The sequence below is a fragment of the Equus asinus genome, chromosome 20 (assembly GCF_041296235.1).
Source record: "Equus asinus isolate D_3611 breed Donkey chromosome 20, EquAss-T2T_v2, whole genome shotgun sequence".
In the NCBI taxonomy this organism is placed as follows: Eukaryota; Metazoa; Chordata; class Mammalia; order Perissodactyla; family Equidae; genus Equus; species Equus asinus.
Window position 1 is genome coordinate 74212853 of NC_091809.1, and position 24052 is coordinate 74236904.

Below are 24052 nucleotides of genomic sequence, written 5' to 3' on the forward strand. Positions count from 1 at the left end.
GATAAGTCTAGTATACTCTGAAAGATTTTTGCCCTGTTAGATTTGTGGATGCTAGGCTGTTTACTTAGAGACACAGATTCCACATATCTTTGATTAGGATACAGAGTAGAAGTTGGAGTTATGTATCTTTCCACCAATTTTCTATCTAATTTTGTTCTGTTTTCAAAATCAAAACGTGTCAGATAGGGACAATCTATTTTCACATTAATAGAACTAAAGACAATATTTCCCCCCAGCTAGATGTAAGTTGTTGATTGGTATCATCAGTGACTTCATGTATCTATGTCTCTTTGTTTGTTTTCATGGCCATTTTAATAAATAATTTCTATGTGCATATCCTTTGCCAACTATGATTGTGAGAAGCAAAAGCAAAAATTTTGCTTAATCATCTAGATCTCCTACCAACTAGCCACCTTCCTACCCTAAAAGAAAGCAAGTCATGTTCTTTCAATTTTATTTTCTCTCATTAGCGTGGTAGCTTTCAACTTCAGGAATATGGAAATTACACATTAAATAAGTGAGCATGTGTTATTGGTTTAGAGGTTTAGTTTCTATGTGCATATCCTGTGCCAACCATCATTATGAGAAGTAAAAAGTTTGATTAATTGTATATATCTCTGGAAGGGTATTTCACATCTCTGCCAAATACTTTTATGTCATTAATCAATGCAGATGTCAATTTAATAAGAGAAATGAGAGTTCTTTGTTCCTTATATGGTTAATATTCTTCATTCCAGGAGATAACTGAATAAACTTTGTACTACAAAATGTCCTGGACTTCTTTTGGTTAGTTTTACTAGTGAATAGATGGCGATAACTCTAGAAGAGAGAGAAGAAAAGGCTATTGGGGTGGATGTATTCTGCAAGGGCAAGTGTTTGTTTGCATCCCGTATGATGAGGTAAATGTTGTGTAGTGACAGCTATCTAGACCAGGTGTTCTTCTTTCATTTACCACAGTATTTTGCCTGAGTTACTTGATTGCTTTTTCTGTAGTTGGGATGATACTATTAATTCCTTATCTGAGAGGCAACGAAATGTAACATAAAGAGTAATTCTGATTTGTGGCTAGCATACGGTGGAAGTCGCTAGAGATGATCTCGACATGCATTTTGTTAAGAATGTTGGATTACTTTTAAAGGGAGAGTGCCTAAGGATGGGTCAATTAGTTAAAGATCAGAATTTTTCTTTAAACTTGACAGGTAGGAGGTCATCATTAATTTTGAGGGAGTAATTTCAAAAAGGTAGGGGCAAAAGTCAGATTACAGGGTAAAAGGAATAAATAAAAAGCAAAGTAAAGAAAGAGAATATGGCATATTTCCTGAGCAAGGTGTATGAGGAGAGGAAGAAAAAAATTAGTATGTAACTGTAGAGAGTTTGAGCCAAAACAAACAAACAAACAAAAACCCGAACAAACATTTTCAGATTAGAAGAGAGGACAGTATTTTTAGGCCAAATAAAAAAGATCCAAGCAAAGGAAGATGTTGACAATACAGGTCAGAGGGCAGCAAATATTACTGTAAAGTGCTAGATAATAAATATTTAAGGTTTTACAGGCCATATGGTCTCTGTAGACACTACTCAACTCTGCCATTGTAGCATAAAAGCAGCCGTAGATAATAAGTAAACAATATGTAAATATGTAAACAAATGGGCATGGCTATTTTCAATAGAACTTTATTTAGAAAAACAGGCAACAAATCAGATTTGACCCATGAGTCATAGTGTGCCAACCTCTGATATAGACAGCAGAGGAGAACTGAAGACAGTAGGGGAGGACACAGAATGAGGATGGCTGTGGCTGTGGGTTAGCTTTCCAGGTCTGAGTGTATGTATGTACAGGGAGAACACAGCTAATGGTCTCAAGTTTTCTCAAGGAGAGAGAGGGCTCTCTAGCCTGTCAAAATGAGGAAGCACAGAAGATTAAGGACTTCAAAGAAGCTGGCAGTGATTTAGAAAAAGTTTTTGAGAGAAATGAGAGAGGAAGCTGATAAAGGAGAGTACCTAACTGAGTGTGGAAAGTATGACTTTGTAGAAGCAGCTATTAGCATGAATGTGTGATTTCCTTTCCTACAGAACTTCAGTGCCTGAATGGAAAGACCAGCTGCAGTGTTGATCTGAGGGTCTGGGCTTTGCTGAGCAGGTACACCTGAAGGACTAGGTTAAAAGGAATTGAAGATATTGCTGAGACAGTAGTTCAAATGAACAGCCATTAGGTTCAAGCTGGATAAAGAAGAAAAAGATCAAAAGGGGCCTGTAAAGTGAGAGAAAATGAAGAGATTAAGGCACTAGATATTTATCTCTGTGAGGATGAGGAACAGGAGTTGAAAAGAGGAGTGAAGAACTGTTAAGATAAGAGATTGAGGTCAAAAAGTACAATAACACAGTAAATGTTCAACACGTATTTTTTGATAGATTGCTGTCCTGAATCAAGCTTACTACCTGAGGCTGACAATGAAATAGGTACAAAAGAATAAAACATGCACAAGTTACATTCCTCACTGCTAGAGTTTTGATTATTAAATGTAGAAATCAATGGCAATGTAATTATTATATGACCTGAGTTAATTTCAGTAGGAACAACATGGGGATTTGACAGTGACATTACCTATAGTCTTTTTTTCCTTTTTAAAATTACTTTATTTGTAATAAAACTAGTTTTTAAAAATATTGAAGTTTATTTTGCTGTCGTATTATATTATTTTAATGCTACTCTCAATTTATAATTTGAGTTATTTCATAGTCAAAGAAAAAAACATTGATAGTCCATACTATTATTTCTATAAGTTACCATAAAGTGTTAAAAGAATATTGAATTCAATAAATTATTAAGAGATAAATTCATGGCAAAAAGTTCCATATAATATTTGATCAGAATTGGGGGAAAAACTCTTGACATAGAAGAAAAACAGCTACTGTTATTTAGTACAGCTATTTAGTACTTTTTCTAAGTGCCAGACTGCATTATGAGCTTTATATAATTATCTGGAAATGTTTACTGAAGCTGGTGATCTACGTTTTGCTAGAATCTGTAAATTGTGTTCTTTCCACCCATTTCCCAGGCGTGGTATCTCACTACCCTGTGAGTTTAAGGCATCATCTTATGTATGTTTGGAAGTGAAGTAATTAATGCTCTAAACTGTGAAAGGCTGATAGTTTATTTAAGATTATTTTTTTTGAAAACAATTTGTCACAGCCAGGAGAGGTAGCTTTTTTTTTTTTTTAATAACACAATCTAATCTCTCATTGAAAGAAACATGTTTTCATTAGGTGATCTCCTATAATTAGAAATTAAACGTTGGACTGAAACATAAACTGTGTTAAGTTTTATGATTACAAATAGGACAATGCTTTTAGAAGAGCAAATTTATCAACCTGTAAGATAGTTAATGAAAGTCTGTGCAGTAAACTATTAAGAATTTTCAAAGACAAATTGACCATGTCGCAAAGGAAGACACTTTTTAAATATGCCAGTTTGAAGAGCAATGTCAATTACACACAGTTTTGATATTTGCTACTTTTGTAAATTTGATAAATATGCATTTCAATGATTTTCAGTCATATTGGTAGTTTCTCTAAGCATTGCCAGTATCCTTTGACTATGTTATTTTGATTAGAGGCTAAAAAATATCAATTTTCCAAAAGAGAAGTTTTCCAAAAACAGAAATGTTACCTGCCTTTCAGGAGGAAGACAGATAACATTCTTCTGAATGAAGAAGGAAGGATTTAAATACAAGTGTAGATATGGATGGGTATGTAGGTGTAGAAGCAGAAAGTTGCCTTATAATTTAAGGAGTGAAGCTCATCTGCTAAGAAACAGGAAAAAGGCTGAAGAAGACAAGACTCAAGATCACCTGTCAGTGGTGGAGGCCCCACTGAAGTTGAAGGTCATAAATCTGGTGCAATGATCAATTCTTGAAGTCGTTTGATTTTCTCCAGCAGCAGAGTACCCTAGACACAGAGGTAGAGGGTGCTGATTATAGAACCAATACAGGTTTAGGGTGAACCAACAGAGGTGTATGGAGCTGACAGATATTAAATTTTAGCGTGGGGCTTTTGAGTGTGAATCCTCCTTACTTACCCATCCTCCTCTTATGGGGATCTAAGCTGTATAACCAAAGAAAGCAATAAGTAAATAAATACAGGACTATTAATGTCTGGGTAGAAATCTCTCCCTTTCCCAGGGGTAGAGCTAGAAATAAGGGGAAAAAGGATATAAATCTTGGAGGAGATAATCAAGAGGACATGACCACCTGTTGACCCTCAAGCTGGACCCAGGCAATTGGAGGCTCCTTTACCCCCTTGCCTGTCCTTGAAATGTATGCTCTGCTAACTATTCCCACAGTGGGAGCTGTTCCAAGGACATAGCCTTGAGAAAGTAAGGTGTCATTGAGACTATCTGGACTGAATACATGAATGAACCCAATTAGAGCCTCTATATAAACTTTTAAGATTTTGGTAGGCAGATGCAGAGATCTACGTGTATCAGCCCAAGACCGTCCTACTAAGTAAATTTCCTTACTTGTTAAGCTTGCCACCTACCGATCTGGAGTGGTCTGCCTCTTTCTTTGGTCTCTCCTTGCTCTTGTAAGGGGGCCAGTTTGTGAACCAACAGTACCTCTCTCCCAATAGTAGTGTACTACAGAGTGGGATTGAGTTAAAATATCATAGGGTAAAGCTATAAAAATGCTTTTTATTACTATCTGTTTGGTGCACTGATATAGTTACTTATTTTTTTGTGAGAGCAAATTTTTATTTAGAATGAGAAATGAAATTACAAGAAATTACAAGTTTTAAAAAGCTGGTGGCCAAGGAAATGCAAAATTTTTGTTAGTTGCATGACATAGCTCTGTTTACTTTTTCCCCTACAATGTTTAGCTGCTTACTTTTTGATCGCCTTTTCATAGGACAATGATTTTGTACTATCATTTTCAATGGAGAGACTAGAAAGATAATTCAGTCTTATCTCTGTGGTTGATCAAAATTTGTTCTTTGTAGGTGATACGTTAGAAAAGTTCCTTTCTGTTTCACACATCATTATTGGCAATATCATATAAATTGTTAGAATTGTTGTCAACTTTGGGAAAGCCTGTCTTGCACTCTTGAATTTTTACTGCTTTTACATATGTGTAAATTAAGGCTGAGAAAAGTTAAGTGACATGCTGAAGACTACACAGCTGGCATTGAATGAAGCCATAGTTTAAACTCAAGCCTAATTCCTAAGTTTATAATTTATAGTACTTCTCCCAATCTATTTTTATTGTTGAGGTTCTTGTTTTTTTGTTTTATTGCAAGTAGCTAGGTTTCTTGATATTCGAGTCCTTTCTTTTGAGGAGAAGCCTGATTTTGATATATAAATTACTTTAAGACTTAAGTGCTGACATTAAAAGTAAAGAAGATTCTAGTGTGTTTGCCACCAAAAGTGTTCTTTTATGGGAAAAACCACCCACTCTAGTATTTTAAGCTTTTAATAACATAATAACATGGGTCTTGTTTTTCTCTTAATTCACAGCATTCCCTAACCTCTGCTTGCATGAATGTCATCTCCCAGTATTTTACATGTTTATTTTTTTCGTTATATTTTCAAAAGTATATTGAATGCAACTTGGCAAAGTAGCTACAGTGCACATAGTAACTTAAGGATTAAAACTTGCCATCCTGTTTCAAAATTCTTTTTTCTCCTGTGAGCATTTCATTCTTCTATATTTGAAGATTTTGATTTTATCAGCTAGGTTTTTACTTGTGCCTATTGTTTGTTATTTAAAGCAATTGCACTGATAATTTTCAAATTATCAGGTGACAAGATCTGGCTATTTCTTGTTATTATTATGTGGTTTGACTTAGAACATTAAAAACAATGAGAACATTTAGGGTTTTGAACATACTTTTTATATGTCAGAAAATGGTTGTTAAATGGCTCTTTCTAACTTTATGTGGTTTTCCCATGCAATATCTCCGCCATGGCTGCTTCAGGGGAGGTAAAATTCTTAAGTATTGTCTATTAGGCTCCAAAAATGCATATCCTGAGAAAGGAGGAGAGAGAGACAGAGAAAAAAAGAGAGAGAGCGAGAGAGAGAGAGAGAGAGAGAGACGCGCGTGAACCAGGTAGAAGCTCTGTCTCCTTTTAAGACTAAGCCTTGGAAGTAATATAGCATCACTTCAGCCATACTCTATTAATTGTGACAAGTCACAAAGGGCTGTTGGGGTTCAAGAGAAGGGGAGACAGACTCTCCTTTTTAATAGGGGTGGCAAGGTTCTACAATAGCGTGCGGAACCGGAAATGTTGCAACTATTTTTGGAAAATATAATTTTCTATAAAAATACTATCTCTGAAGGCAAGTGAAAGACCTAATTTTTGCACCCTGATAAAGGGAAGATACTTAATATTTATAAAAGAGCTTCTATGAACTTATCACTTTGTATGAATGACCTTATTTACTGCTTACAACAATTCTCTTCTCTTTACAAATGATGAAACAGGCTGTAAGGAGTCATGAAATTTGTCTAAGGCCACAATTTCTTGAAAGTCAGAGTCAGAATTCACGTGTTTTCTGACTCCCAAACTTATTACTATTATTATTATTTTTGCTCACTTTAGCAAGCAAGAGTTATGGTCAAAAAATACTCATCTGATACTTCATCAACTTAAGTTCTTATTAACCAGAATACTCTTCTTTCTGTAGTATTTCTATATTACATATCCATAATGATGTATCTAATGTATACATTAGATCTGTTTAATCAGCACAGAAATATTTCCCTGTTTTCATTACCATTTAGTGGTAAATGCAATTTATTGCTTAGTATAATAATTATAATACCAATTACATTGAATTATAATGATCTGTTTATATATCTAACTCCTTGATCAGGTGTGGTTTTCTTGAAACCGGGAAAGTGTCTAACTCATACAAGGGTCCCTACAACCTAGAATAGTAAAGAACTCTCATAGTAGTAAACGTTTGTTGAAGGAATAAATTGAGCTATTAGGAATACATGACAGATTCTTTTGTTTGCCAGGTTATTTGATTAACCAGAAAACTCTACTCCCTGTCTGTAGTCGAAAAATTTATATAAATGGAGGGGTCTTGTAAGGATATGGAATTTTTTTTAAGTATTTTTACGTGGTATAAAACAGACTTGAACTGCAGTAAATGAGATCTGTTTGCTTGAAAAATATAAAGACAAGCATTTCTTATAGAGGACAAGTCCTATGAATAATATAACTCAAACGTCATTTTACCTATGGAGAAACTGAAGCCTGGAGAGATTATGTTGGTATAATTTAAGGCCACACAGCTAGTTAAAGTCCAAGAAAGTATTCACACCTATATTTACTTGTTCTTTCACTCTTTCTAATTCATTCTTGATTGAATGTGAAATGGGTTGCTAGGAAGATCAAATATTTTTGTCAGTTTTGGAAGATTATGTTTTTTATTTGGGTTATCTCTCTATGTGGAGGCAAAGACTTAGATTACATCCTGAGATATTATTCAAACCTTTATATTTGATGATTTAATGAAATAGTTCTCTATAGAGAAAAATCGAAAGAAGAATAAATGGCGAGTCACAATTTTGGCATTTACTAGCTCTTTTTCAATTAGCAAGGCATTAAATGTTTCTGAGTCTCTATTTCTTTATTGCAGAATTAGGTAGTTTGGTGGTTCTCACTTGGGGAATTACAAACCTGTGCTATTGTTTTGAAATGTGTATATGGGGGGCATAGTTTTTGTTTTCATCATGACTGAGGATAGTACTGGCAATTAATGGATAAAACTCAGGGAATAAAATATCCTTCAAATGCGTGGCACTGACACACACAATGAAACGTTTTCTTGACTGAAATGCCAATAGTGCTTATGTTGGGAATCAGTGGAATCTTTTTCTAATTCTGAAAGTAAATTTTCTAATTGTAGAACTTCATCAGGCAAACTGCTTAAGAAATGTCTCTTAGTCTCAACACATGATTAAAAGGTGAAAGGAAGATTATTTTTTTTGCCTTGGGAAAAAAAGCAATTAATGTCTTTTTTATTTTCTTTAAATGTGATTTGAAATTATCTTGCGAGTGTTTTAATTTTAAGGAAGCCCTTAAGTGAATCCACTTGACTCAGTGTTGGACCTTTGCAGAGTTCAATGTACTCTCCCTTTAGACAATGCAGATGGGAGAGAGAGAGAGAGAGAAATAATGATAGAAGAAAAGGTTTAAAAGGTGTGGCATGGAGCTGCCTTATCAGCCCATTAGGATGTTTTACGGAAAGGACAATCCAAGGACATGTGTATCTCTTAATCATATATAAATTGGGTTGGGACTTGTGCTTAATGGAATTGGTTTTGAACTCTGAGTACATCTTTCAGAAGACCGAGCAAGCTGTGCTATTTATGGCCTTTGGGTGGTAAGGATGCTGACACATCCTTTTATTGCTAGAACTTAAAATAAATATATCATCATGGTGTCTTTATTCCTCTTGGGTGCAGATTGGAAAGTGCTTTTACTGTGTCTTTGTAAGAGAGAAATACATCATTCTCCTGTATTAAGCAAAGGCATATAATAATCTTATCAGTTACTATTATGATATAGAAACTGTAGTCTAAATCTTCATTTTACTGATAATCACATTTCTAAGTTTTCAAATATGTTTCAGTTTGCATTTATCTTTGTTTCATATGTTTTTGCCCTGTTGCCTCAAAGGTTAAGTATTTTTGCCTTTAACTACTCTAGATGGTACTTCTTCTTGCTTACCTTGCTGAGAATAATGCTAGATTCACAGTCAGAATCCTTTGAGTTGAATTCATTCAAGAAATCACAAGGATTCTTTGGGAAACCTACCTTTGTGTGGGAACTATGGCAGAGCAGAGATGGACTTGAATTTTTTGGTTTGGTCCCTTGCTAGCTACGTGACCCTAGGGAAGATAGAATTTTGTAAGCAATAGATTCTGATATGTCAGTTTCCCTAAGTAGTGTGAACTCTAATTTACTGTATTTGTGGAACTAAATGGTGAAAGCCACTATCTTTTGAGTTCTGAACCTTTAAAATATGTTTTACTTTTAAAATAAGTTTGTTAATATTTTTATGAGTGGAATTGACGTACATCCTAAAAACATTAGTGATCAACAATAAAATGTTTTAAAACAGAAATTAATGGCTCGGTGTTGTTAAGAGCAGAAGAAAAGTTTTCTATATTAAATTTATATGAGTGATGACTTCTAATGTTTAAAATCCAAATCTTTCCAGTTTACGTAGCTTCTCATTTTTCTTCTTTTTTATCTGAATCCTGCACTTGGCCTATAATACATGAAGGTGTACTGCCAGAGAATTATTCTAATACTGTTGCTGATAAAAATATTTATGGGTTGTTTCTATACAAAAGTCCTAAAGATCATTGGAAGCAATTTGTTTTAGCACCCCAATCCATAAATGATTGGTTGCATTTATTTTATTTCTTATGGCTTTTGATTTGATTTTTTACTGGAATTTTTATTTGGTATCATTGCATTCTATTTTCATTTTTACATTTCCTTGAGGAAGAATAGAGGTTTCTCTCCTTCAAGCTACTTGCAATGGGTCTCTAGAAACCCATAGGTCTTACATAAGCATTCATAAGGCAAAAAGTTGGTTTCATCCATTCTTTCCTTACCATGACCTTCAAAACCCAACATAATTTTGCCTCTACCTTTCCTTCTAGCTTTCCCTTCTCCAACTCTCCACTTAGAGTCCTATATTTTGGTTCCACAGGCCTATTTCCTGCCTTTGGGCTTTTGTGTTTGTCATCTTTTCTTTCTGGAATGCTCTGTCCATAGATTTTCATAGGACTGACTCCTTCTTATCCTTCAGATCCCAGCTCAAATGTCACCTCCATAGAGAAGTTTTTCCTAACCACTGAACTGGAAATAAACTGTTCCATCAGTCACTCTATAATGCCATCCTCTTTTATTTCACTGTAGCATTAATCAGTATTAGAAATGTTCTTGTTCACTTGTTTAGCTATTGTTGTTGTTGTTTGTCAGTCTCCCTTCCACCTACAAGGTAAATTTGATGGGAATAGTGTTGCTCACCACAGAAACCATAAGACATAGAAAAATGCTGGCATATAGCACACCTCAATAAATATTTATTCATTGAATGAAGGAGTTAGGTTATCTTGTAGTGAAAACTAATAGTGTCCGTAGTTTCTTTCATTTAAAATGAATATACTATTACTCTTAGAAGGAACCCTGGAAGACGTCTTATTCAAATTTTGATTTTACAAATATAGAAACTGAGGTCCATAGAGGTAGAGTTATTTGATTTCATATGTCTAGACAGTGAGAATCAAGGATGGATTCAGAGTCCACAAGCAATTATCCATAACTCTAAAATCTAAAACCTCTGAAAAATCAAAAGCTTTGTGTTAACTTTGGCATAAAAACTCATTTGGTAGAAAAAACCCAACATAAACTAATATAAGGCTATTTACGTTTTTTTATAAATTCTACTTAGTGTGACTATTCATATATTTAATTACAGAAATACAAATGCATTTGATTACAGGCTTCTGCCTCGGATCCTGCTGGGGCTATTATGTAATACCTGGTATGTACACTGTGTAACTTTTCTAAAATTCACACATTTCTGAATTCCAAAGCACAACAGACCCTAAGGATTTCCAATAAGGTAGGATGGGCTTATATTTCTATCATATGCCCTTTCTCATTGAGAAATTAGGAGACTAAGATTAATTTAGCCACACAAGAGAGTAAAGAAAACATTTTGTCTAATAACCTTATATTGCAGGTGAGAAAACTGGGAGATTAAGTGAGTTATATAAAACTACATTGTTAGAAAGCCACAGAGCACCAAATCTCTAACTCCTACTCTAGAAAACTTTCTATCAAATCATAAACAGAAAAGGACATTAAAGAATGCCATACTTCATTCTTTTTTCTGGATCATTTCACTTAGGTCATCCTGGTAACCTTTACAACTACCTGAAGTAGGTACTAATATTATCTTCATATTTAGGTGAGGTTCTTTAGAAGTTACGTAATTTATCCAAGGTCACAAAGGCATAAATAGCACATTAGGAATTTGGACTTAGAGCAGTCTGGTTCTAAAAACTGTAGTTTCAACCATGGCTTCTAGTACATGAAATTTTTGTAGCAATAAGATCATCATATGAGTCCTTGAATCATTTATGTACTGTAAGTCCTTTTCTTTTTTTTAATTGGTGAGGAAGATTCACTCCGAGCTAACATCTGTTGCCAATCTTCCTCTTTTTTGCTTGACGAAGATGAGCCCTGAGCTAACATCCCTGCTAGTTTTCTTCTGTTTTGTATGTGGGTCACCACCACAGCATGGCTTGACCAGTGGTGTAGGTCCACGTCTGGGATCCAAACCTGGGTTGCTGAAGTGGAGCATGCTGGATTCAGCTACTATGCCATGGGACCAGCCTGTATAAATCCTTTTCTTAATTGTTGAAAATAAATCAAGTTAAGGTCTCAAAAAATAGACAGGTATTTAAAATCCTGTAGAGGTGGACCACTTTTTTCTACTGAAATGCTAGGATTTCAAGATTATTTGCTGAGGTCCCACACTTGTTCTATGATAGTAAATTAAGAATATTTAGACATTCCAAATATACTAATTATCCATCTACTCTATAAGATCAGAGGTTACCAACAGAAAAAAATCAGTTGTTGAACAAAAGAAGATAGCACTGTTTCTGAAACTGTGAACCTGTCACAAAGGAAAAATAATTCACCTGGAACTCCAAGATTTGAGCTAAATACTTTTTGTATTACTTAAATATGCAGAAGATTAAACTGTTTAAGTTGCATGTGCTAATAGTTCCTGTACAACTATTCAATTGAAACAGATTTACAACTTAAATACCATCAAAACTACAAAAAATGCAACCCAAATTGAAGTAATTAATTCAATATAACAAATGATGTTGGTTGGAATTAAGTCACTGTCTTGCAGTATCCATATGGTAATAATTGCTTTGGCATGGCATATTACTGTGTGCTATATAAGGGCTCAATTTTTCTAGAATTTTTCTGTATTGTATTTAAACAACTGTGAAATGTTATTTCATATAGTGATCCTTGAGGTCATTTGGCCTTCATTTGGTTTGAATGCATCTCTACATAGTAAGTCCTCCTCTGTTCTTTTCTTATCACAGGTCAATTAAAGTAGCACTATTTGGTATCCATGTGGTTGTAAACACAAACACCAATGTGGACACTAAAATCTCAATACCACAGTCACTAAAATGGTGTTCATCCAGGTGAACCAGCATATAATTCTATTGGTCCTTTAGATTATCATCAAAAGGAAAACACCTAATTAAAAATCAGTTATGATGGAGAAATTGTGGACTTTCACAGATCCCCAAGAGTCTAAGGACCCTAATTTGAGAAACACTGGACTTGCATATCATTTTATTGGTTTATCTTTAAAGCATTAATCATTGTTTCCACTTTCTGTTTCAACTCTCAAAGCTTGATTTATTATTTTTTCTGAATAGGATATTTCTGCTGTGGGCTTTGCCATTTTTGCAGTATCTTTCTTTAAGGCAATCCAAAGTTTCTTCCACAAAGATTTGAAAAGTTTCTTTGGATTATGTAGCCAAACCAGAGCACGATTTCCATGACTTACTTATCAAGGGTAGAAAATGGCAGCATCTCAAAAGGAGATTGCAGGTATTTGGGGGTTTGAGAAATTTAAAAAAGCACTTTTGCCTGGGCTATACCAAAAATTTATGACTTAATTTGTCTCAGGTGGAGTAAATGATATCACTATTTTAAAAGGGCTTCAGGTAGGGGCTGGCCCCGTGGCTGAGTGGTTAAGTTCGCGCGCTCCGCTGCAGGCGGCCCAGTGTTTCGTTGGTTCGAATCCTGGGCGCGGACATGGCACTGCTCATCAAACCACGCTGAGGCAGCGTCCCATATGCCACAACTAGAAGGACCCACAATGAAGAATATACAACTATGTACCAGGGGGCTTTGGGGAGAAAAAGGAAAAAAATAAAATCTTAAAAAAAAAAAAGGCTTAAAAAAAAAAAGGTCTTCAGGTAATACTAATGGGTAAACTGTGGTTGAAAATCACTGAGAGCTGAAGGAAAACCATCCATATCACTTCTGTTCTATATAATTCTATGATGGCATCCAACATCTAAGAATTAGATCTAAGTTCCATAGCATGGACTTTACACCTCTCTAAAACCTAAGCACTGCCTACATCCTGATCATTACATCCTAATATTTCTTTTCTGGGTTGCCTCTCTAAGATTTGGATGTATATGTTAATAAAATTTATTCAAGCTCTCAAAAGTTCTTTGTATAACTAACGGTTTGTGATGGGTGGGCAAACCCATGTTTGCCCACCTCTTCCTGTACCCATGGCAATTATTGCTAAAGATACCTGGGATTTTTTTCTATTAAACCAGATTGGTGTCGAAATTATTCTCAATGCAGTGCTCCAGACAGCCAATAGTAGGTGAGAGATGTTGGTTCATAAAATTTATGTATTTGCATTCCATGACTTAAGATATTCTTTGTAATAATGATGAAGCTATGTTCTCAGATGGGATTAGAATCAGCATGCTTAATTCATTCCTCCATATATTTGACCCTTTTCAGGACCATATTGGTGAAACCAAGTCCTTGCTCCCTAGGAAGGAGAATGAAGCTAGGATTTTCATATTTTTAATCATCAAATGTATAGAAGAAAGTTGAAAACCTTCTAACCAACCTGAGGCTAAATCTGAAGTAGTTAGAATTCTCAGGTAATTCTTAGAGGTAAATTTACTTATTCTACAAATATGTATTAAGCGCATACCATATGCCAGATCGTGTAAAAAAGAGGTGTTCACATCCCTTAGTTCATTAAAGAAGAAACATGTGATACAAGTATCATTATTTTCTATTTATAGATTAGGAAACTGAGATTCAGAAATATTAATGGACTTGTCCAGTATTGCCAAATTATTAAATTGGTGAGCCAGGATTCAAATAAGTCCCTAAAACTCCCAAGTCAGTATTTCTACTACTTCATTCATTCAACTAATATTTATTGGGAGAGTACGTTAGTGGATTAAATACCAAAAAGACTTCTAAGCTTTCTGGACTTAGTGATAAAATTTAGCCCTTATGGTATTATCATGAGGATCAAATGAGCAAAGGAACAAACATGTTTTGAAAAAAATTAAAATATTCTATAAATGTGTGTTATTGGTAGGATTATGATAAATGTACACCCTTAGCCTGATGTGTATTGCCAACTTTTAATTTTTAACAGTACATTCCTCCAAGCACTCTAGAAAGGAAGGTGGGCAGACAGAACCTACTGGGTAACATTAAAGGAATGCACAGGCTGTGTTAGAAATAGAGGACATGATACTCAGTTCTCAGGAATAAGATCTCAAGAGGTAGATCTGAAATTTGTTTAAATTATAGATGCTTTACAAAAAGCCTACCAACATGCATAGATTCAGGAGTCCCCTTAGGAATAGGATGCAGATCTGCCATGTTTCCCAAGACATCTTGTTATCTTTATATGTTTGCAAAGTTTATCGCTCTGTTACCTAAGTGCTTAGGCAAACACTCATTCTTCAGCTCCAGGCAAGAGTTTCCTTTTTATAGACATGAAATATCCAGTCATGTAAACTCTGGAATGTTAAACTGAAACCATACTCCTGCCAATAACCAATTTGATGCTGAGAACCTTTCATAATATGAAGACTCTAGCTCTTCCGTTAACCAATCACTCAGGCTGTTTTGAAACTTTTAATGATAACTAAAACAAACAAACAGAAACAAAACACCCCACAGTGAATCTTATTAAGTGAAATATTTTCTAAATTGTTATTTCCATGTTTTTGTTAATCATCTGGTAGGAATACGAGACTATTGCTCATTCTTATTATATGAATGTCCAGACTCTATCAGAAAATCCAAGTCTTATCTCAAGGTATGTTTATTTCTCATTTTGCAAAGGATGTTTAAAGTTTATATAAGACCAGATATACGTCTTTTTGAGCATGGGGCAAGTCATATTTATAGCATGTAATGTGTAGGGAATTTGCCATTTTGATATTTTTAGGTGAATAAATCTAAGCAGAGAATAAAAACAGTTAAAATATCTTCCTTGAGATCTCTATGATAAATGGTACGGGTGTATCTGCCCAGCAACCTTATCATGAGGGTTGCCCACAGAAATGGGAGATGTGTTTCTACTATGTGCTGTGGGACCACTATAATTGATTTGTCCAACAGTGATCAGACAGAATCTGAGCCAACCAGTTTCTCTTTCCCTGATGTTTCGATTGGGACAAAGGGATAGTCAATTCAAGCTCTGATTTGGATGGGAAACTGAGCTGATGCAAGAACTCTGCCCTCTCACTCCAAACACATAGAAATTCTAAAAAAAAAAAAAAATTAATGTAATCATAATAACAATAAGTTTAAAGAAATAAAAGTAAAATCTTCAAATGGCAAAAATAAAGAGAACCCAACTGTGAGTAGAAAGTGAAATTGGGATAACATCAGATATATACCTCAAGAACTCAGGCTTAATGCCTCACAGAGATGATACATGAGGCCAAAAGCCCATAGATAGTGGGCAACTGGAACTGGACTCTGTATAAAACATAGAAAATTCCATATGATCTGGGGAGCCACCATGAAAATAGGCTGATAATTCTAGTCCTGGAAGACGTAAAAAGACATACCTGATGTGCCTTTTCAGATTCTCTTGGTACCATTGTTTTGGATCTTCAACAACCATGATACCACCATTTAAGAATGAGAACCCTAGATTTATCTTTCTGCAGATAAATTCAGAGACAAAAATTATAACATACACATTAATCTAGTATGATAGATAATCAGAATAAGCAGCAAATATGAGAAATCATATGAGAGGAAATAGGAATAATAGAATGATCTGAGAGAAATTTTAAAATAAATACCTTTAAAATTTTAAAAGCTTGTTTGTGCTCCCCACTCACCAAGCCACATACCCCCCTAAATTAGTGATTGACAGAGGAGCATCTGGACTTGGGAGATGCTGTGTAAGTGCTTGTTGTCTGAGAAGCTTAATGTACTTTGCAGAACCTCTCTGCCACCCAGTCCTTGGCTCACAGCACTCTGTGAACAGTAGATGCCATCTGAAAGATGCTGTTGATCATCATGATGGAGCCTGCGGCAAGACCGGCTAGCTCATAGTCTTAACAGGGACAGGCACTCAGAGAACCACATGGCTGACATTAAAGTGAATAGAAAGTAGGTGGTGATAGCTTTGTGGCGACACAGCTGGGCAGGAAGGTCGTGACCGGCTGAGACCCCTTTCCTACCCAGATACTGATGTTATATTGATGTGTTTCTTCCTCAATAACTTTGGTAGTATTGAAACCCTCCCAGAAAAAAGGAACATGGAAGGCAAGCATTTCTGTCCCAATGTGCACATCATCCTAGTTGGGAACAAGAATGATCTTCTGAAGGATGAGTGCATGAGGCAGGAGCTAGCCAAGATGAAGCAAGAGCCAATGAGACCTGATAAGTGCCTAGAGATATGACAAACCAGATCAGCACTTTTAGGTGCATGGAATGTTCAGAAAAACCAAAGATTGAGTGAGAGGATTTTTTGAAATGGCCACAAGAATGGTTTTCCAAGTCAGCTATGGAAAGAAAAATACTGGGTGCCTTGTTTTATGAAACTTTACTGTAAACAGAGCCCTCATATAGTTAATTTTTGATGTGCTGTTTATTAATCTTAGTTTGTGGTTACTGGCCTCCTTCATTTATCTATATTATGTGTAAGATTACAAATCAGAAGTCATCTTGCTACTCTATTTAGAAACAAACTATGATTATTGATGTCATCTGTAACCAATCTATCTGCCTCACTAGGGTCCCTCTACTACCACTCTGACATCCCTTCTCAGCACTGCCACTTGGCCAGGCGTCAGTTCAAAGAATTTCTTGATTTCTTACTCCTTTTTAGAAAGATGAAATGCTGATAACTTTTGTGAATTAGGCTGTAACTACTTTATAAATAACATATTTTGCTTATCATTTATCAACTACAAGGCACTCTGGTGAATTATTACTTCAGAACTTTCCTCCTGATCAGATTTCACTGGTCATGTAATTTGTGGAAATGTGTAAAGCCTGAAAGGCCCAACCAAGCCCATGTCACTTTAGCTAAGGTAGAGGTGTGGTTTCATGTTAGTTACCTTATATTTACTGTGTAATTAGTGCCCCTTAGTGTATGTTACCAACAATAAATATATCTACCCCAGACTGGATGTAGTGGTTTTGTAAAATTAAATTTAATACTGATATTTGTCATCTCTGTAGCAAATTATAAAAAGAAGAGTAGGCCAACTTGGGCTAGCAATAAAAAAAATCCAGTCATTGAAAACAAACAAATAAATGCACCCTCTACTGGTTAGTTAAATAGTAGATAGGTCTTAATAATTAGTAAATTGAAAGATAGATGTGAGTCACTCAGAATATAGTACAAGAGACTGATAGAAAATGTAAGGGAGAAGTTAAGAGACATAGGAGATAGAAGGAGAAACAGTGGCTTGAGTATAAATAGAGTACAGAGGAGAGAATAGAGAAGAGGAGAAAGAAGTGACAATTTTGAAGGAGAATGTGTCTGAGAATTTTCCAGAAGAAAGACAGGATTTAATCTTTAGATTATAAAGTACACCAAGTCCCCAGCAAAAAATAAGTAAAAACAAACCTACAGCCAGGCACATCATAATGAAACTGCAAAAGGTAAAGAATAAAGAAAATCTTAAAAGTGGAAAGAAAAAAGAAACTATCCACAAAGGAACAGAAGCAGGCTTCCTGACAAGAACAGTAGACACCAAGAGATGACCAGTCAGGTTGAGCCAGTCAGTAGAAAGGAGATTAAACCTTGGAGTAAAAACAAATTTATCTTCTTCTTGTCGTGGGCATAGAGTAAAAGAGCACGTCACTCAGCAGAGACAAAGAATGAAGCAAGCACCTCTGTGCAAAATCAGAGGTGGCAGATCAGGACAGAGAACAGCTTGTATTCTTAACGATTTCCCAGAACCTGGCTCCATCCCTTGAAAGACCTACCTGTCCTTGGCTTCCATAAAATAATCCATAAACTTCCAATAAAACCTACCCCTTTAAAAAAATTTTGTTTAAGTTACTTTAAGTTGAGCTCTGTTATTTACTAATATTAACTAAGACAATCTCTCAAATGTTCCAAGAGTTAAAACAAAAATTCCAATTCATATAGTATTTATTGAGTATCTATCTATATGCAAGTCTATGTATTTCAAGGTGGTGGTGGTGGTCGTGATTGAAGTGGCAACAAGGAGGTAAATGAGGCCATGTGCATGCAGTTAAGTAATTCACAATCCAGTGCAGAGTTTTCATCATTGGATTTTGTCATACTAGTCCCTTGATGGGACTCTGAAGGTCAGTTTTCAAACAAAAATTGTTCTGTGGAGCCCTATGGTTTAAATAAGCTGCCCTCAGGAGATACTACAGAGAGGTATGGAAGGGAGCTAAATACCTACTTTAACCATAGCTTCTTCTTATTTTACTAAGCTATTTATTTAACAAATGTTTATTAAACAGTTACTGCATCTCAGGCTAGAATCTGGGGATATATTTGTAAACAAGAGTTGGCTCACGAAGTTTATGGTCTAATGGAGGAAACAAACATTTATCAAATAGTCACACTAGGGGCCCGCCCCATGGCCAAGTGGTTAAGTTCACAAACTCTGCTTCGGCAGCCCAGGGCTTCACCGGTTTGGTTAGAATGTCCAACTATGTACTGGGGGCTTTGGGGAGAAGAAGAAGAAAAAAAGAAGAAGATGATTGGCAACAGATGTTAGCTTAAGTGCCACACTTAAAAAATTAATAATAATCACATTAGCCAATGCATATAACACATCTAGTTAAGCCCTCTGAAGGAAGGCATACAATTCTTTGAAAGACTATTGAAAAAAATTAACTAGACCTGTGGGTCAGGGAAATATTTCCCAAGAAAGGGATACATCAGTAAGTTCAGAAAAGATGAATGGCTAACTATACAAGGAGACGGTTGAGAGGGAAGAATGAAGGAAGGAGGAGAACATTCCAGATGGAGACAACAGCATGTGCACAGGTCCAATGATAGAAAGGAGAATGGCTTCAAAACTTAGATGTTTGTATGGCTGGAGTGTGAATAATAGGGAAAGAAAGCAATGAGATGAGGCTGGAGAGATGAGTCTACACCAAAAAGGGCTTGCATACCAAGTTAGTTAACTTTGGTTTTATTCTAAGAATAATTTATAGCTATTGAAGCATTTTGAACATCAGAAGAGATACTACAGATTAGCATTTTTAAAATTAAGCCTTATTTGGAGAAAATTGTAGTTTCACATGCAATTGTAAGAAATAATATTGAGAGATTCCATATACTGTTCACTCAGTTTCCCCCAATGGTAACATCTTGTAAATCTATAGTACAGTATTACCACCAGTATGCTGACATTAGTACAGTCAAGATAAAGAACATTTCCATCACTGAAAGGATCTCTCAAGTTGACCTTTTATAAGTCACGCCTGCTTCCTCTTGTCCGTATCCTGTACTTAATCCCTGGTAACCACTAAATTTATCTTCATTTCTGTAATCTTGTCATTCTTGGTGCTAGAATTTGCTGAAAGGTATCAAGAGAACAGAATCGCATATGTAACTTTTTGAGATTGGCTTCTTTCACTTAACATAATTATCTGAGGAGTTATCCAGGTTGTTGCATATATCAATAGTTTTTTTTTTTTTTATTGCTGAGTAGTGCTCTATGGCATGGATGTACTGCAGTTTGTTTAACCCTTCACCCGTTAAAGAACATCTGGATTGTTTCCAGTTCTGGCTATTAAGAAAAAGCTGCTATAATTATTCACATACAGGTTTGTATGTGAATATAAATTTTCATTTTTTGGAAATGACCAGGAGTGCAATTGCTGGGTTGTATAGTAGTTGCATGTTGAGTTTTTAAAGAAGCTACCTAAAAACTAAAAATCTAGTTTTTAATGAAACTTTCCAGTTTTTATTTTGGATTCTTATCAGTAATGTTGAGTGATCCAGTTTTTCTGTATCCTCACCAGCATGTAGTTTCACGGATTATTATTTTATCAATCTTAATAAGTATGTAGTGGTATCTCATCGCAGTTTTAATTTGCATTTTCCTAATGGCTAATGATTATCTTTTTTGTGCTTGTTTTCCATCCTTGTATTTCCTTGATGAAGTATCTGGTCAAGTAATTTACCCAGTTTTAAATTGAGGGTTTTTTTTTTGCTGTTGACTTTGGGGAGTTCTTTATATATTCTGGATATAAGTCCTTTTTTGGATATGTGGTTTGCAAATATTTTCTCCAATTCTGCAGCTTTTCCTTTCATTCTCTTCACAGGTACTTTTGCAGAACAATAGTTTTTAATGTTTAAAGAAGTCTAATTTGTCAATTATTTTCTTTTATGGATCATGACTGATGTCAAGTCTAAAAGTTCTTTGCCCAGTCCTGGATCCTGAAGATTTTCTCATATTTTTTCTAAAAGTTTTATAATTCTGGATTTTATATTTAAGTTCATTATCCGTTTTGAGTTAATTTTTGTATAAGGTGTGAGACTTAGGTTGAGGGTTATTTTTTTGCCTATGGATCTCCAGTAGCTCCAGCCCCATTTGTTGAAAAGCTTATTTTTCCCCTTTGAATTCTTTCCTTTACTGGATTGCTTTTGCACCTTTGCCAAAAATCAATTGGGTATATTGGTGTGGGTCTATTTCTGGGTTTTCTATTCTGTTCCATTGGTCTGTGTATCTATCCCTTCACTAATATCAAACAGTCTTGATTACTCTAGCTGTTTAATAAGTCTTGAAATCAGGTAGACCGATTCCTCCTACTTTATTCTTCTTTTTCCAATTTGTTTTAGCTATTCTAGTTCCTTTGCCTTTTCATATAATTTAAAAAGTAATCTTGTCTATATCTACAAAACCAAGAAAATCTTGACGAGATTTTGGTTGTATTTGCATTACACATGTGCGGCAATTTGGAGAGATGTACTATCTTGAGTCTTCCAATTATGAGATGTTATATCTCTTGATTTATTTAGAAATCTTTTGATTTCTTTCATCGATGCTGTATAGTTTTCAGCATACAGGTTCTATACATATATTCTAGACTGATACCTAAGTATTTCTTTTTCGTCAGCAATTGTAAGTGGTATTATATTAGTAATTTTGGTATCCACATGTTCATTGCTAGTATGTAGAAATCCAGTTGATTTTTGTATGTTTATTTTGTGTCTTATGACCTTGCTGAACTCATTGGTAGTTCTAGGAGTTTTTTTTCCTTGGAACTTTCTATGTAGACAATCATTTCATCTACAAATAGGGAGAGTTTTACTTCTCTTTCTGATCTGTATTCTTTTAACTTCCTTTTCTTGCCTTTTGCACAGGCTAGAACTTCTGGCACTGTGTTGAATAAGAGTGATGAGAGTTGGCATCCTTGTCTTATTCCCAACCTTAAGGGGAAAGCACTCAGTCTTTTACTACTAAATATAACATCATCTGTAGGTTTTCTGTAGATGCTCTCTATCAAGTTGAAGAACTTCTCCTCTATTCCTACTCTTTGAGAGTTTTTGTCATGAATGGATGTTGAATTTTGTCGAATGCCGTATCTGTATCAATTGACACGATCACGTGTCTGTTTCTCTTTAGCATGCTAATGTGGTCAGTTACATTGATTGATTTTTTGAGTATTGAATTAGCCTTGCATTCCTGGAATAAGCCCCACTTGGTCATGGTGTACAGTCATTTTTTTATCTATTGCTTAATTCTATCTGCAAATGTTTTGTTAAGGACTTTAGCATCTATCCAGATTAGCATTGTGAAATATTTGCCTACCTGTGAGTTCCAGGTTGGATGTAGGATCCAGGTAGAAGATTATTGAGGTAGTTTACATGAAATATGATGGTAGCTGGGACTAAAATTAGGATAAGCAACAAGGATATGGAGAAAAGTAATTGACTTGAGAGAGATTATAAGAGAATATGCGAGGACCTGTTGATGGGTTGGATATAGGAGTTGAGGGAGAGACACATGTCAAAGATTACTCCTAGATTTTTAGATTGTTCACGGAATAGATGGAGGTATCATTAACTGTGTTAGAGAACATTAAAGAAATATCAGGTTCTGGCAGAAAGGGTGGATCATGAGTTCAGTATTAGACATGATATATGTAATGTGCTTTAAGATATCTAAGTAGAGATGTTACACAGGCAGTTAGGATCTCAGAGCAGAGGCCTGTGCTAGGAGTCATTTGAGGTAGTATTGAAGCTGTGTATATTTAAGAAATTCTCTAGGGAGCAATTATAGGGTGAGAAGAGATTGGGGCCAATGTTTAATGGGTGGTTAGACGTAGAAGAGCCTGCAAAGTAGACAGACAGATCAGCGGCCAGAGAAATAAGAGTAAAACCAAGACAGTGTGGCATTTTGGAAGGTACAGATAGAAATGTGAAAAGTATTACCAAAAAGGAAAGGAACTGTCAACAATACAAAATAGTGCTCAGAGGAGAGGTAATATGAGGACTAAACCATCCATTGGATTTGGTGACAGGGAGGCCTAGTGAATTTAATGAGAGTTCTTTGGGTGGAGTGAGGGGGTGGAAGCCTGAATGGAGTGAAAGATGAGTGGGAGGTGAGGAAGTAGAAACAGTGAATATTGAAAACCATTTCAGAGTTTTGGCTGTGAAGGGGAGGAGAGAGGCAGAGCAGCAACTGGGTGAGGATGTGGGAGTCAAGGGAACATCTTTTCTTTTTAAGGTGGAAAAGGCTTATGTATGTTCAAATGTTGCTATATTGGGCTTCTTTATAAGTTTTCATTTATGGAAAGATTATAAGACTTTTAAAAAATGCCATCCACTATTTTACAGGCAAAACAGAAAATGTGAGTCATCCTACAGAACTTGGGACATTGGATTCTCAGAATTCCAATCAGAGCTCAAAACATCAGAAAGCCTCTTCTAAGCTGGATCTAGATGTTACAGCTGTCATATCCACCCAGTTACAGAACCAGACCTGTTTAAGGTTACTCAGCACTGCTTCCTGGGTCCCTTGTCTTGTTTGGGTTTGGCTGGCTGGCATGACCCACTGTCACAGCTCTCAACCTGAAGGGGATATATGTCTAGTCTTTTATAATATTTTTCAGTTATGCTACATAAATTCTATTTCTTCCTGCACAGATAGTTAATACAATCTAAAGTATGATTTTTTTCTCAAAATATATGTATTCTAGAGACAAATCATAATCTTTTTCAAAGTTCTTAGTTGGTTCATTCTCACAATAATCTGGTAGAGCAGATAAGGCCCATGTCTCACAAATTCAACCAATATGTTATAAATACATATATCCTGGCACTATATTAGATGCTGGTGATAGAGATGCATTAGGCAAAGGTGTGTTCTCCAAAAGCTCATACTCTAGAAGAGGAGCCCCTTATAAACTATGTGGTGAGTGCTGTGAAAGAGCTATGCCCAGAGTCTATGAGAATACAAAGAAGGGGCATGTGCCCCAACTCAGCCAGATGTGGGAAGGCTCAACAGGCAAAAGTGGGAGTATGGGAGAGAGAAAGTACCAAAGTGAGGAATAAACTATCTTGTGAACTTTAAGGTCTTAGATGCAAATAACTGGAGCAAAAATTGATATACATGGAAACACAGACCACATGGCTGGACAGATAAGCAAAGTCCAAGGTGTAGAGAACTTTGGATGCTTTTTTTTAGAAAGTTGGGGTTCATGGCCATATATAGTGGCTGAAAGATTACCAGGTCATGATCAGAATGTACTGACCTCAGATATTCTAACTTTTGCCCAAGTTGTTTTGGTGCTAGAATTGGCTGAAAGGTATCAAGAGTCCTGTTTTAGGCGTGGTTTTCTCATTAGATTCTAGGCGTCTGTGAGAGTCTTGATCTCAGGGGTTAAAGGAGGGTCTTGTCTAGTATGAAAGCTGTCTTATCCTGGCTAAGGGAATGACAGTAAGGGTCTTCT

The 24052-nt window shown here is 35.6% G+C and overlaps 1 protein-coding gene and 1 pseudogene across 10 annotated transcripts in view; both read left to right on the forward strand.

Moving 5' to 3' along the window:
• The window catches only part of DLG2 (discs large MAGUK scaffold protein 2), a 1809506-nt gene that overhangs the window by 460978 nt on the left and 1324476 nt on the right, over positions 1–24052 (forward strand). The window lies entirely within an intron of this gene.
• On the forward strand, positions 16354–16693 carry LOC106848213 (transforming protein RhoA pseudogene; annotated as a pseudogene).